Below are 16,489 nucleotides of genomic sequence, written 5' to 3'. Positions count from 1 at the left end.
CAGCCGAACTATCTTGAGTGAGTGGAAAAACCAACTGCTAGAGAGAGCAGCATTCTGAGCGGAGGACAGACACTCAGCCACCTTCAGAATTCTGAGTGGCAGGGTAGACGGTGGACGCAGTTGGAGAGAGCCCTGAACTCTGGCCTGGAGGAAGTGTGAGGCCTGAGGCTGTCAAGGTGGGTCCAGGACCGACCCCCTTGCTACACATGTACTTGACCTTATTTTTCAAGTTGGCGGGGGAGGGGGGAACTTTGACATTTTTATGTCATATTTATTTTTAAATTTTTATATTTCAAGAGAATGTTCACGTTAATTCTTATGTGGAACTGAGTGCACATAAAAAAAGAAGCAGTATTTTATTAATACAGATTACTGTTATAATCTCAGCTTTCTTACGCTATCTTATTACCAACAAGAATGACTTCTAATTATTTGCCCATTGGTCAGGTTTGCGGGGGTGTCCCTTGCATGGTACAAGTGACAGAAAATTCAATTCAGACTAACTCAGACCAAAACGAAAAAGGCAAGGAAGATTTATTACTCACGTAAATCCAGAAGAGGCTCTGGGATTCAGAAACCAGTTTATTGAGGGACTGAAAAAATATTGCCAAAGCTTTCTGTTCATCGCTTAAGGGTCCCTCTACCGTGGCTGCTTGGTTCTCAAGAAAGCCTTCCTCTCTTGGTGGTCCCCAGTGGCTCGGGCTTATCACATCCTTATAAGCCGAAATCTTCTTCTTCCTTACAGAACCCACCACAGTGCCAGAGCCAAGTCTCCAGGCCCAGCCTGGTTCACATACCCACCCCTGACACCATCACTGCAGCAGGTGACAATGTTGCATCCTGAATGGCCACGGTGTGTCCTGCAACACTCTGAATCTCTGCAGACTGAGAGTGGAGACTGGATGACGTCCCAGAGGAAAACTAAGGTCCTGTTACCAGAAGATTGGACCATAATGACAACATGGTCTACTCTATTTTGACTAACAAAGACTTTTAAAATTTGGGATAAGGAAGGACAATTGCAGGCTTTTATCATTTTGAAGATTCAATTTGCTACTGTATTTTATTTTATTTGCACAGAAAAATTTGATTCATATAGATGAGCAGTTACAAATAGTATCCATTTTTTATAACAGCACACCTACTTAAAATATACCTGAAATATGCTGGATCCTCTTCAATTGAACTCATGTCGAAGTTAGTAAACTGCAAGTTTGAGTAATAGGAAGTTTTATTTCAAAGTTTACTTACATAAACCATGAACAGGTTCCTCTCTTAATTCAAGTGTTCGCTGGGGAGAAGCTTTTGAAATGCATCTGCAACATATGAAATTCAACCTGTAACTTTTTTTTTAAAACTCAGACATTTCAGTAACCATCATTCAAAGCTCAAATGTGGTAAATAAACCACAAAGTTAAGTTTCAACTTAATTGCTGACATGTTATCAGTAAGTGTAAGCGTAGTGATACTACAACTGCTTATTGCTAAATTGAACTCTGAGCTTATTAAAAAGCATCAGCAAGCTGACACAACTCTGTTATATCAGAGTACTATTGCTAACTATCGTTGCAGAAAAAATAGTGATTTCTTGTCTCCTTTGAAATACCAATAACAACACCCTACTTAAGACTAATGATAAGTGTTATGAATAAAAGGTAAATTCTGGAACTTTCCACTTGCAATATTCCAGAAAACTGGGAAGAGTCTGAAATTTGAAGATCATGCCATATTAAACTGACAGTGTATAGGATGTTGCCAACCACCTTTAAAAGATGCTCATATGTCCTCAATACCCCGTGCTTTTTCTATGCAACTTGCAAAGGTCTTATTTAAAATCACATTTAATCAACAAAGTCCCACAGAACCTTGTACCACCATAACTCTTTTGCATGGCTTCATTCTTCTTGGTGGGAAGGACTTTTCTAGACTGGAAGCCCCACAAGAGCTGGAACTCTCTTAGTAAGTGTTTTCACCCCATAGAGCTTAGTAATATATACCAAGAGCTTAGTGAGAATAATATTTCAGAGCTCACGTTGATATGAGGCAGGTCTCTAAATGTTTGGTGAATAAACATGCTTTCTGAAAAGGAAACGTGTTTTACCAACAACAAAATTAAAGGGGAATTTCAAAGCATTGTTTCAAATGAAATATTTTAGAGTAAGTTTTTATGCACCTTGCTAACAGCAAATAAAACAAGAAACCCCAAATGCATCTCCTCTAGAGAAATATTTTCCAATTGCTACTTTGGTCACAGGATCATTAATGCCCCTCATTCATTCATCCAACTATTAGCATCTATCAACTATGTATTATTGCACGGTCCCAGTTGCTCAGATATTTTTTTAAAAGACATTAAACAGAGTCCTTGACTTCAAGGAGTCTAGTCCAGGAGAATTTTTTTAAAAGCGCATCTCCCTACTGCTACCTGAGACACGCTGTGATAGAGATGATTATTCCATGTCATTCATGCGGTTCTTTCGGGTTGCCATGAAAAGAGACATGATCTGGTGACTTGGGTCAATGTGGTTCATTGTGAGCAAAGCTGCACGAGGAAGTGGGAAAGGCAGGAAGCAGTCCTAGCAGCTGCCTGGCAGGGCCTGGCAAAGCGGGAATGTCATTCAGGACATCGCATACCTCCAGCCACCTGTTCTTCCTGACACGGCTTAGCAGCAGGCACCTGCTGCCCCCTCTCCAGTGCTCTGCCAGTGTGATGACAGCACACTCTGCTCTGCTCTCTCCGCTGGTGCTGCTAAATCCTCTCTGCATTTGTTTTCTCTACTCTGAATCCTGCTTTGTTGTGACCCCCACCACCATATGGATGTGGCTTTCCAACCTCTCTCTGGGTGTCTGCCATTTCTGGCCAAACTTTCAGTTCAGTTCTCCAGTGAGTCTCAAATTCAAATTGTGTGAAAGAGGCTCTGTTTAATTGGCTGTCATCATCCGGGATACGGTGACCATGTTGGGTGGAGCCACTGGACACCCCATGCATGGCGGCAGCATCAATGCTCAGTTCAGTCCACTGTAGCCAGGGAGGCAGGGTCCTGCTGTGAATCATGTCAGCCATGGCCAGAGCTCTGCCTGCAGCAGCTTTTATCACAGGAGGGGTGTGGCTGAGGCTGGCATTCACCCCAGAGCTGCCTTTGCTCCAGCACAATGTCCCACTGTATTGTTTGCCCTGACTGTGTCAACCCTTCAGCTCTGCTATAAATAATGTCAGAGTTATGACAGATTTTTTTTAAAATACATTTTAAAGTTACTTAAAATAACCAAAAATTAAAAACAACTTGAAGCCCACATCTGTAATCCCAGCAACTCAGGAGGCTGAGGCAGGAGGATGGCAAGTTTGAGGCCAGTCTGAGCAATTAAGCAAGACCCCATCTCAAAATAAAAAATAAAAAGGACGGAGGATATGGCTCAGTGGTAAAGCACCCCTGGGTTCAATCCTCAGTAACATACACACATACACACACACACACACACACACATACATGCATAAACTTGAATATCTGATGAAAGAAAACTATTTGAATAAATTATATTTGTAACAAGGAATGTTATATAGCCTTCCAAAAGAATCATGATTTGGAGAATAATGTGACAAAGGAAAATACTCACTAATCCAATGTTAAACAAAAATCAGTACAAAGTTATGTAGTATTATTAATAAATTAATTGTACATGCTTATACATAGAATCAAAAGAGAATAAACCAGAAAGTGACTCTTAATCATGGGAAGATATTTGAGTCTTACACTCTTTCTAATAAGTTCTTTATATTTCTCTCTCTTTATTTCTTCATCTTTCAAAAGTAAAAAAAAAAATAATTCTCAAGGATAAGATATATCAGGCAGTATACAAGACCACCCTTTTCTAGTAGTAAAAGCCTATAAATTATTCTATAAAAAAATACAATATTCTTTGAATCTGACTTCCAGTAAAGATTTCCTCTTATTCATGACCCGTAATAGCAAAGAAAGCTGTGATGATAACAAAGTCAACAGCATGACAGAGGAACAGGGGCATGGTGCTCAGCTATCCTGTGCTGTGGTTCTTAGGCGCATGTTGGCGTTGCCAAAATCCCGCTTCCTTCAGTGGATGCAGAATGGAGATGACCTTTGGACAACTATAGTCCAGTGGGGAAAAAGTAACAGCAGAAGACACCATGAAGGAGCGTGAAAACCCAGAAGACATATTCCTAGGAGAGTAGAGGGGAGAACTTAGGTTAGTGACATGAGGCTTAAGGAATATTTACTGAATTTTCAAGGAAGCCCCCAAAAAAGGAAAGAAAAAAGAATAAGATAACTTCCTTCCATTCCTGGATTCCCAACTTATTGAGAAAAAAAGATTTAAAGGGGGGGGCAGATGGTAGACCAAACTATAACCTTTCTTTGATAAAGTTAATATTCAAATATTCAAGACTAAGACTTTACAGCAGCAGGTAAGAAGGTTTCTCATTTTGAACCCAGAATTAGACAGATGGGTCCATCCATCGTGAAGATTCCCAGGGAGCTGTGAACTTTCGGAGGAGGGAAAAGCCCATGTAAAACTTACCCTACGGGTCAGAACAGAACACGTCCTCAGCAGCTGGCTCACCCCAAAAGGAAAGGGGAGGAGGCCAGGTGCACATGCTCAGTGCAGTGGGTTGAATGTGGTCCCCAGAACACATCCACCCAGAATCTGTGAATGTGACCTTGTTTGGAAATCACATTTTTGCAGATGTAAGTAGGTTAAGGGCCTTGGATGAGCTCATCCTGCATTTGAGTGGGTCCTAAATCAAACGACATATGTTCTAGAAGGGCAGAAGACAGACAGGAGAAAGCCATGAGAAGATGGAGGCACAGACTGAGTGATCCAGCCACAAGGCAAGGAGAGCCAAGGATTCAAGCAGCCCTCCAGGACTAGGAGAGAGGCATGGGATGGTTCTTCTCAGATCCTCCAAAAGGAACCACCCTGGCCACACCTTGCTTCCAGACTCCTGGCTTCCAGAACTGCAAGAGAATCACCTTCTGTTGTTTTAAGCCTCTTGATGTGTGGTGATTTGTTACCGCAGTTCCAAAAGACCGGTATACACTCAGTTTTTTGTAAACTCAGCAGCTTAGCAGTCTAGCCAGATTGTTCCCCCACTGGTGCTTCCCCCACATGGAGGGAAGTATTACCAGCGAGGAAGACACGTCTCACCCTAAAAGAACATGAAGAGCTGGCTATGTATTTGAGTGCTTGCTGTAGCAGCCATTGTTTTGAGAGGTCTCATAAAGAATACACCAGGGACTTCGCAGGGGAAGGGAATTCTAAGTAAGGGGAAAGTTCTATGGGGTTTTCCCAGCCCACACACTTCCTCATCTATTCCTATACAACTTCCACCCATTCCACCAGCATTTGTGTGGTGCAAGGCTGCTGTGATTTATAACTTTGAGTTGTCGGATTTTCAACATCCTCTGGTAACAAAAATAAGGGCGGATTTGTTTAATTATATTTTTTTAATTTTCATATGATGTTTATGACACACATGGGTGGATTAGGGTCCTCCAGAGACACAGAACCAATTGGATGTACATAAACATAAGGACCCACAGCTCTAAGGACCTCAGATACGTGGGATCAGTGTTTTGTCTTTTGTGACTGGCTTATTTCACCTACCGTAATGTCTCCAAGGTATATCCATGATGCAGAGTGTTAAAGGATTTCTTTGTTAAGGCTGGATAATATTCCAGTACATGCATAGACCATATTTTGTTTCTCCATTCTTCAGACAATGGATACTTGGGTTGCTTCTGCCTTTTGGCTCTTGTGAATAATGTTGCTACAAATGTTGGTATATGAATATCTGTTCAAATCCCTGTTTTCAATTCTTTTTAAGTATATCCAGAGTGGAATTGTCAGCTCCTGTGATAATTTCTTTTTTTTTTTTTATGTACCGGGGATTGAACCCAGGAGCACTTAACCACTGAGCCACATGAACCACATGCCCAGCCCTTTTTTACATATAAATATTTCATTGAGTTACAGGGTTCTGCTGAGTTGCTTAGGACCTCACTAAGTTGCTGAGGCTGACTTGGAACTGGTAATCCTCCTGCCTCAGCCTCCAGAGCCACTGGGATTACAGGTGTGCACCACCACGCCCGGCCTCCCCTATAACTCAATATGTAGTTTTTTGGGGGAACTGTCCCACTGTTTTTTGCAGCAAATATACTATTTTACTATATTATAATCAGCATTTTAAAACTTTTATCAAAAAAGGGGATCATCAGGGTATGGTGGTGCATGCCTGTACTACCAGCTACTCAGGAGGCTGAGGCAAAGGCTCTCTTAAGCCCATGACTTTGAGACCAACCTGGCAACATAGCAAGATCCCATCTCAAACACAACAAAAGATGGGATTAACATTTACCTAAGATAGCCAAGTGTATACACTAATACCTATGCTATAGCTACATACCCCAAAGTGAGCAAGAACACTCAAGAAACAATCAAAATTAATGATGGATATTGCAAATCGACTATCCTGCCTCCATTCCTTTGTGGTTGCTGTTGTTGTTGTTGTTCTGGGGATCGAACTCAGAGCCTCACACATGCTAGGCAAGCACTCTACCACTGAGCAACACCCCCAACTCATTCCCTACTTTTTTTTTCCTAAGAGAACCCCAATTTTATTCAGATGCCCTTTTCTTCCCTATGGAGTTATGTTCTTTTGGGAAAACTAACCCCAGCCCTAGGAAGGATCTGAATGGTCTCAGGAAAGTTCCACTGCCCTTGTCAGGCCATGCTTAGACAAGTGATCTGATTTTGCCCAATAAAATGAGAGGGGATTATGTAGTGGGGCTGCCATCATTGAAATCAGTAGCCCCACAACCACCACCGCCATTGTGTCTACGGCACTAGCACCACCTTCACCTGCTGGCTTTCCAAGTGTCAGATCACGATTAGGACTAGGATGAGGGGAGGCAAGCCCACAGCCTAGGACTGGATTCTTAAGGAACCCTCACTCTCGGGGTTGTGCAAAAGCAGCCCAGCACTTGAGTGACTCTGAGAATGAGTGATTCCTTAAGTGTTATACCTGTAAACACTGGAGGCTTCATTTGTCTCACTGAGTGCAGGCCCTTGAAGTTCCAGATGGCAACAGCAGGGTCCAAGCCTGGTTCATCATCTGACCACACCCAAGTTGTTATGCAGCGAGCAAAAAAGGGTCTTCCCCTTCTGCTTCCACAGATGCTGAGGGCAAGGCACTGCAGTGACGCACCATGGGAAACTACCCCCAAATGGCACCACCCCTGTGATCTCAGTTAGCAGTTCATGGGCAGCTGCTCCAGGCTTTAGTCCTGTATAATATTGGAGGTGAGGTGCAGAAATGATTTGACATTTCTTAGCATAGTTTTTCGGTCCTTAGAAAGCACCCAAAATTCTAAAGTGAAGCTTATCCCAGATTTCCTCCTAACCACATCATACCCTGATGTCTGACCTATCTCACCCCTGCAATAAGTAACTACAGGAAATGCTGTATATTAAGTCAACCACATGTTCAATTTGTTTTTATTACGAGCATTTGAACAGTGGCCAATTAACCATTCTGTTAATTCTGTTCTGAAAGCACTGTGGTTTATTTTTGAAAGTCCTGTTGTGGATATTTACGTTGTTGTAGGCAAAGACTTGACAAGCAAACCAGATCCTAAGCCCCATGGGAGGACAAACAACAATACTATGAAAGAAAGCCAGAGTGTGGGGTTTACTCAACACACTGGCTGATTTCACTGTAACAGCAATACTTATAGAGAGAGGAAAAACTTTTGAAGTGTAAGCATTTAACAAGGAGAGAAAATAGATATTCAAACAAATCATAAATGGAAGGAAACTGTCCAACAATGTGATTCTCAAACTCGACTTCCAAAGTCCCCTCTTCTTCCTCTCCTCCTCCTCCTCCTCCTCCTCCTTCTCCTTCTCCTTCTTCTTTTTAATTTCCACTGTGTATCCGTTGAGTTTGCCTACTTTGATCTTTCTCAAAGAATCCACTTTTTAACTTTTTTGCTTTCTTTATGGGCAAAGTAACTCATTGCTCAGGCCCCGTCTGCAGGTTTTCTTGCTGTTTCACTTTGTCCTCACGCTGCTGACTCAGTTTACAGTTGCTAAGGTGATGACCTTTTTACAAGATGCTTTGTTTATGGAGAAGGATTAAAGGACAGGCATTTTCTACTTGGAACTTTCTAGAAAAATGATCCTTGCATTTGCAATATATGTCAATCCAGGTCAAATTTTAAAGACAAGAGAGCTAATAGATGTAGTGAGGCTTAATTAAATTAAGGACAAATGTACTCCATAAACAAAAGCTTTAAAGCTTCCGGGCTAGAGCTGCTTTTTCTTCCCTTTCTTCTTTCTTTGACTGTTTAAATTGTGAAACTCAGACCTCACAGTGGTCTCTAAGATTTAAAGACATACACTTTGCATTACGTAGCTCAAGTAGCAGACACGAGTAGTCAAAATTAAAATCACATAATGGGAATTTTTAAGAATTACTTGTTTGAACTTACAGTTCTTAAAATTCTTTGATTCACATCATCTTCAGTGATTTCTTTAATATTAATGATAATGATAACTTCAAGAACTATAATAATAGATGGTAAGCAGCTATGAATTAGTGTTGTCTGCACAGATGCTTCCCAACTATTATTATAGTTTTTGATGTTATCATTATCATTAATATGAAAGAAATCACTGCAAATAGTAGGACTATCTGGAAGAATAAAAACAAACTACTATACTGGGTAAAGCTACTTACCATAAACTCAATATTCCTAACCTGCTGTGTTTTTTCAGGGAAATGCATGCATAGTTCGCCACTCCCATTGGCAACTTCCAACCTCAAAAGATAGTAAGATAAAGTCCATGGTCAGAACTTTTGATCCATTTATGATCAGGCACAGGCATACGGATGATGTAATGAAATTGGGAATATCCAAAGGGCTTCTGGGTAGATTTTCCTCATTTCTAAAAGGAACAAAACACAGAGACATTCCACTCTTCTCCTCTGGACTGTGTCATCTGTGAGTAAAGCCTGAAGCTTTCATGGATGTCTTGTTAAGATGTGGACAAAAACCAATGTGTTGGGAATGACAGAGTGGAAAGCTGAATAAAAGAAAACCTAGGACCATGATAGCTTTGCCAGGCAGCTGGAATAACCTTGGAATAACTTTTCCTCCAAACTTCTTATTGTGTGAGATAATGCATCTTTATTGCTTTAACAACTTAGAGTTATTCTGTATTCTGTATACTTAAAGCAAAGGCACCCTAATTGATTGTGACATATTGCAAAAGTAGCCACAACTCCTCATCCATCCCTGCATCTACTGCCTACGCAATGCAATTTTGCCTCTTTTCATCTCTTTAATAAGAAGCAATATATCCATGCCTTGAATTTGGGCTGGATTTGTGACTTGCATTGTGCAACAGAATGTGGTAGAAGCAACACTGAAAAGTTCAAAACAAGGTCCTCAAGAGGCTTGATCCTATTCCTTTCTCACTGGCAAAATTCTGATGCCACCATATAAAGAAGACTATACTAGATGACGGAAAAGAAGAGACCCTGTGGAAAGTGACCTGGTTTTCCCAGCCACCTCTACTGAGCTGCCAAATCATCCAACTCCAATCAACCCACCAGCTGATCATAGATACCAAAGGAACTCACCTGAGATCAGCCAAACCAACCCAGACAAGATCCGCCCAGGGATCTGGCCCAAATTCCACACTCAGAATTGAGTGTTAAATAAGTGGTTGCTATTTTAAGCCACTATGTTGTGGGATTATTTGTTATATGGCAAAAGTAAAAACACAGGTTATAGCTAAGAGCAACTTCTCTTAGCTGCATGTATCATAATACAATCTTTGAATATATGTCTTGGCATTGGAAAAAGATATACATGCAGAGTGCCAAAATTAAGTTATTACATGTATAATAGATGTGAGAATCTTGCACCATGGTAGAAGTGGAACACTTTAAGGTTATATTGGAATCCTACAATCATTTCCTACTTTGGTTCTATTATAAGGTTGTCACTATTAATTGGACAGAGGAAGGAGTAGAAAGAAATAATGGGTGATTAGAGCTGGCATAATCTGCAACCATTTACATCTGGTATCAGAAACAATCACAGTGTGCATTCATAAACCTAATATTTCCTTCTTTCCTTGGGCTGGCAGAGAAGGTACGATGCATTCTCTCTGTACTCTGTAACCAAGTGCAGAACTAGGCAACTTAGACACCTTCTGAGTGCTGGGGACAATCGACCTGAAATGAAATAAATCACCCAATTTTAGAGGAAACTAGCCTCGGAGAGCACCTGGTTCAACTCCCCTGTTCAATGCACCCGTTTTCTCTGTAACATTCAATTCCACTTAACAATCATTTATGGGGTGCCGCCAGCGTGCGAGTCACTGCAACGAGGAATTCAAGAAGAGTAATAACATCCCTGCCTTCGCGGTCACCACCATCTGGTAGGGAAGATAAGGCACTTGCTTAAAGAGAGACTTAAATACTAGACTCTGCAGAGTCAAAAGAAAGAAAGATCTCTTCAAAAGCAAAAATAGGCATTGGAAATATGGATATGAATTTAACTCTTGACAACAGAAAGGAAGGAGTCCCAGGTGGAGGAAATGTCACGAGCAAAGATATGGAGATGGGAGACAGTGGGTCAGCAGGTCAAGAGCATCACAAACTGATAACAATCTTCAAGTATTAGGTGAACATTCTGAATTTCTATGTTCCAAACTTGTCCCTCTCCTGCCTTCTTCATGTGAATAAATGGCACATCCGTTCACCCAGCTTCTCCACCCAAACCTAGGAGGTACCTTTGATTTCCTGCCTTCCCTCAAACCCATATTGAAACCATCACGAAGGCAGGTCTGCTCCAAACACCAAGCCAAGTCGAGAATCCGCCTCCTTCTCAACATTGTTACCCCCAGCTGAGTGTGGTCCATCTCTTGCCCAATGGGCCTCCTAAATTGGCTTTCTTCCTCCCCTTTTAATCTCTTTCAGTCTGCTCCCCTCTCAGGAGCCCAAGTGAACTTTATAAAATGTAACCCAGTTGCCATTACCTGCTCCATGTGAGGGAGCCTCCAACAGTCTCCTGTCAGACTGGACAAGCCCTTCAAGGGTCTGACCCCTGCCTTCTCTTGCCTCATCTCTTCCTACTTTCCCGCTTGACCACTCTACCTTAGCCATACTGACCTTTTACTCTTCTTGAACCCTCTAAGTTCCTTCCCGGGCTCCATTCTTCTTGCCTGGAATGCAGCTCCATAGCTTATCCTCCCATGTCACTTCAATGACTTCTCAAGTGCCAACTCCCTGGTCACCTTCCTGGTCCCATCTCTCAGAGCACCCCCTCTCCATCATTCTCTATTCTCTCAGCATACTTCATTTTCTTCTTAATACCTATCATTACCTGAAATTATATCACTCATGTGTTCACTTATTTCTAATCTGCACTGGTATTAGTTTCCTATTGCTGTTATAACAAATTACCCTAAGTGCTGTGGCTTAAACAACACAAATTCATCATCTTACAGTTCTGGAGGTCAGAAGTCTGAAATGGCTCTCACAGAGGTGAAGTCCAGATTTTAGTAGGGCTGTGACCCTTCTGGAGGCTCCAGGGTACGATTCACTTCCTTGCCTTTTCCACCTTACAGATAAGGATCCTACACACCTTGGTTCTCAGCCCCCTTCCATCCTCAAAGTCGGCAGGAGAAGGTCAGGTTCTCACCACTGACACTCTTCTGCCTCCTTTTTCATCTTTTAAGGGCCCACCTGAGTGACCCAGGCAAATATCCCTATTTTCAAGTCAGCTGATTTGCAACCTTAATTCCATCAGCAAACTTAATTCTCCCTCATCATGTAACCCGACAATCTCAGGGATTCGAGCGCAGATCTCTTTGGGGGAGAGGTCGTTACTTTGCCTACCATCATCCACACAGAATGTGTTTCATGAGGTCCAAAACTGGGTGTCTTCACCATTCCCCTTGGCCCCACACATGGCAATATATTTGGCTTCATATATGTAACATGAATTCTTTTTTTTTTTTTTTTTTTTCCTTTTTTGGTAGGGTTTGAACTTAGGGGCACTTTACCACTGACCCACATACCCAGCCCTTTTAATTTTTTATTTTGAGACAGGTTCTTGCTAAATTGTTTGGGACCTCACTAAGTTGCTGAGGCTGGCTTCGAACTTGAGATCCTCCTTCCTCAACCTCCCAAGTCACTGGGATTACAGGTGTGCGCCACCGGTCTGGTTGTAAAATGATTTCTTAGTAAAACATAGTGATCTAAACATCTTACTTGTATCAGCCCAGTTTCATTGTTATAACTACTCTGAGTTAAGAACAATGATTATTCCCATTTTACATCTGAGGAAATGGAGACACAGAGAAGTTAAGTAATTTGCAAAGCTCACCTTATCAGTGATGCTGGAGCAAGGACACAAACTCCAGGCAGACAAACCCCGAGGCCTGACCTTCTCACCACTGTGCTACAGTCCCTCGTGAGGGAGTCACAGAAAAGGAAAGGTGAGGCCCTAGGAGAATCTTCCGGAACAAACTTTTGCTCAATGTGACAAACACAAGGAAAATGCCCCCTGCACACATGGCTGTCTGTTCTCTGTCTAGATCCTGCTGCTGAAGACGAACTCATTATCTGAGGGAAAACTTATTTCCATCTGTCAGCCAGATCTGGTCTTCGTCCAGCTAACCACAGCCACCCACAGGTTTCTGAGGACACTTTCAACTAGACGCAAATTCCCGTTTTTCCGGAGAAGGACTTCTGCAAAAAATCTCCCTTTGCTTTCCTGTTTGGGTGAACCAGGATGAGCCTTGAAGACGCTCAGGGCCATCGGTACCTTCCCTTCGAGGCTCCACCAGAGCCAGCCTCAGCAGGCTACTTTGGTGGCCCTCCTCCTGCATCTCAATTACCCTGGTCTCTCTCAGAGACTGAAAATCCCTCCCACACAGACAACACCCCTCATTCCAAAACTCAGCACCCAGAATGCCCCGGAGGAGGGAGAGTGAGACACTTTCATAACCATTTCCCTCCATGCCTCCCCCAAATTTCCAGCTCCCAGGCCAGAGAGTGGGTGGGTGAGGCATTGTTCTGAGGGGACCCCATTGTGTTTGATGAATACCAGGGCCCCTCCATCAGGAGACCAGGAAGGAGAATGGAGAGTGGTGGCCAAAAGACAAGGCTTTTGTTTTTCTGGCAAATAATCCAGAAAATGGATAATTCCCACAAACATAATCAAGTTATCCATGTATAATTCAGCAACATGTTTGCTCATCAAATAACAACTTAAACTGCTTGTGGGGATTTTAAAGGGAAACTTACTTAGTCATTTTAATTAGGTTATTTCTTGGAGACAAAGTTTTCAAAGAATGGAAAGGCCAATAAAACTAAGGTCAGAGTATGATCCTCAGGTCTGTGTCAAAACAGCTGTCTAGAACACACTATCTCCCCTTTAAGGAGCCAACTGTCATACCCACACACATATCCCCTCCACACACACACATACACACACACACACACACACACAACCATCTCAAACACACATGCACATTCATTCGCATGAACACTCACTCATGCGCTTCCTCCTAGTATTTCCCAATTGCCCAGGAATCCTCCCAACCCTTTTGCTGTCTGTTCTCCCACTCTCGGTGTCCAAACATCACTCCACCTCCATAACGGCAGCACTGGAGTCCCTGACTGCCATTTGAGCAAACTGTTGGTATCAGTTCCTATGCATAAGTGCTTTCCCAACACCACCATTTGCTATCTGTGACTTCAGGCAAATTAATGTCTTCAGCCTCTGCTCCTGTGTCTAAAACTGGCATAACAATAACATCTATCTCATCTTCATATTGAGCATCAATAAGATAAATTTAGATAAAAGATATACACAATAATATGATAAAAATAAAGGGGAAAGATGGGGTTAGCAGCATCAAAGATAGTCACCCAAGATACACCTGTGATATTCATGGCTTTGTTTGTTTCTCTCCACACTGAACAGGTTGACCAAGGAAACCAAGGATATTGTGGAAATGGTGGGGTATGACTTCTAAGGATAGGTCATAAAAGATAACGCAGCTTTGACTGGGCACCATGGTGCATGCCTGTAATCCCAGTGATTCAGGAGGCTGAGGCAGGAGAATAGCAAATTTGAGACCAGTCTGGGCAACTAAGTGAGACCCTGTCTCAAGATACAAAATTAAAAAATTTTTAAAAAGGGCTGGGGATATAACTCAGTGCTGGAATAACCCTGGGTTCAATCCCTAGTACCGCAAAAACAAACTGCATCTGCCATGTTACTCTCCCTCAGATCACTCACTGTATGATGCAGCTGCTGCATTGTGAGAACATTCAAGCAACCTCCTGGACACTCTTATGGTAAGATGGTGATGACAAGGCCTCTGGTCAAGAGCCAATACTGGCCTGCCATGTTGAAAGTGATCCTGGAAGCCCAGATCAGGTTTGGGATGACTGTAGCCTCAACGAACTTATATGAGACCCATCCAGCCAAGCTGCTCCAGAATTTCTGATCCACAGAAACTGTAAGACTACAAATTTTTGTTGTTGTTTTAATATATGGAACTTTGAGGTAATATGTTACACAGCAATAGATAACTAATACAGGGAGCTTTGGATAGGATTAAGGGAAGACTCTGTAAGCTTCATCGAGCTTGGGTTTTTGAGAGGATTAAATAAATAAGTGTACAAAGTGCTTGGTACCCACTGAGTAAACCTTAGTTATGGTTATTTTTATTATTTGTGATGAAATTAATCTCTATCCAACAGCCTCATAGCACAGATGAGGACTTTATGCTCTAGAAAATTTCAGACATATCATACAGAACAATTGTCAATCAAGCTAATTCTGAGGCCAGAACTCCTAGCTCTCAACATAACCTAGACCTCTTTGTTCCACCCTTACCCAAAAGGTGGTGAAATGTGGGTGTGACATGTCTGTACATAGATTCAGACTCCACTGGGTCTTCTCAGGTTTCCCTGGACATTTAGTCAGGGCAGGGAACAGAGAAAAAGAATGTATATGTGCAGAACAGCTATTTCATGGCTTGCCCATGAAGACCCCATCAGAGAGCAAAGGCCATGGCCGGATGGGCAGTTCTGACTTTTTTGTGGAATGCTCTCTTCTTTAATAATTGCTTTTAGGAACCCAGCAGCTGTTTTAATATTTTGATGCTAATCGCCTTTAAGGACAAAGGGAGAAAGAAAGAGAGAAAGGCAATGCAAAGCCCATGAGCCTATTTGTGCCTAATCTCAAAAGATCTTAGAATGGGTAGGTTCCCATTGGCTCCTATTCTCATTTCTCTGTGAGGTCAAGGATGTGGCCCACTTTCCTCTCTTGGTGGTCACCAATCCATTCTCTCTGTGGGCATTCTGTCCTCCCCTCTGCCCCACGACAAGTTGTGGAGTGGTGCATGTCCCCGGTACCTCCCTCCTTCCTTGTATCCCTCAAAGATAAGTTCACAGGCTAGTTCACTGCTGGTCACTACAGAGAAACAGACAACAGGCAAAGAAAAAACTGAAGTGGGAGGAATTATAAAACTACACAATCTTTCAATGTGACCATGCCATCCCTTACTTAAAACCTCTGGGTCACTCCTCACTACCTACGAAACAAACCGCAAGTTTTTAAAGAAGGCATACAAAGTTCTAGATTTTGGCCTGGGTTCAAATCCCTTGAGCAAGTGGTATGCCCTTGACCAGGTTACTAAATCTCTTTGTGCCTCATTTTCTTCTAGTGTAAAAAGATTTTTAAAAGGTAAAAAAATATAAAACCTTAGGTCAGTACCTGTCACATAGTAACTATTCAATAAGTGTTATGGATTTCTACTATTATTATTATTATGACCACCTGTGAAAATTATTCATGACTCCCTGCTTTACACCTGCTTGAGGGTCCCTGGCATAATCACTTCCATGTTTTCTTTTTTAATTCCCTGCACCTAGATGACATTCACCCTCTCCCAAGCCTGCATCCATCTAGTCTTTCAAGGGGATATTCCCTCAGGCAAGCCTTCTGTGGAAGCATTTTATGATCATGCTGTCCTTGCCATAGACTGCTCAGGTACCCCTCATCCATGCTCCTATAGCATCTCCTATATGTCTCCGTCATCATCTAAGAATATATGTGTGTGTTTCACTGTCCACATCTATGTAACAACCTACCCCCAAACTTAGTGGGTTAAAACAACAGTCATTTGATTCATTCACAATACGATGGGTCAAAAATGTAGGCATGACTTGGTCTGTCAGTTCTTACCACATGGCATCAGGGGAGGTCACTTAGCTGCACTCAGTTAGCATTTGGGCTAAATACAAGGTCTGTGAAGGGTTCACTCACATGTGCAGGACCTTGGTGTTCCTCTCACTCCCTCACTCCACCTGGCTCTTCGGGCTTCCTCACAGCATGGTGGTCTCCTTATAAGTCAGGTTCCTTAC

Source organism: Sciurus carolinensis, chromosome 10 (assembly GCF_902686445.1).
Source record: "Sciurus carolinensis chromosome 10, mSciCar1.2, whole genome shotgun sequence".
In the NCBI taxonomy this organism is placed as follows: domain Eukaryota; kingdom Metazoa; phylum Chordata; class Mammalia; order Rodentia; family Sciuridae; genus Sciurus; species Sciurus carolinensis.
Note: the sequence above shows the minus strand (reverse complement) of the source record.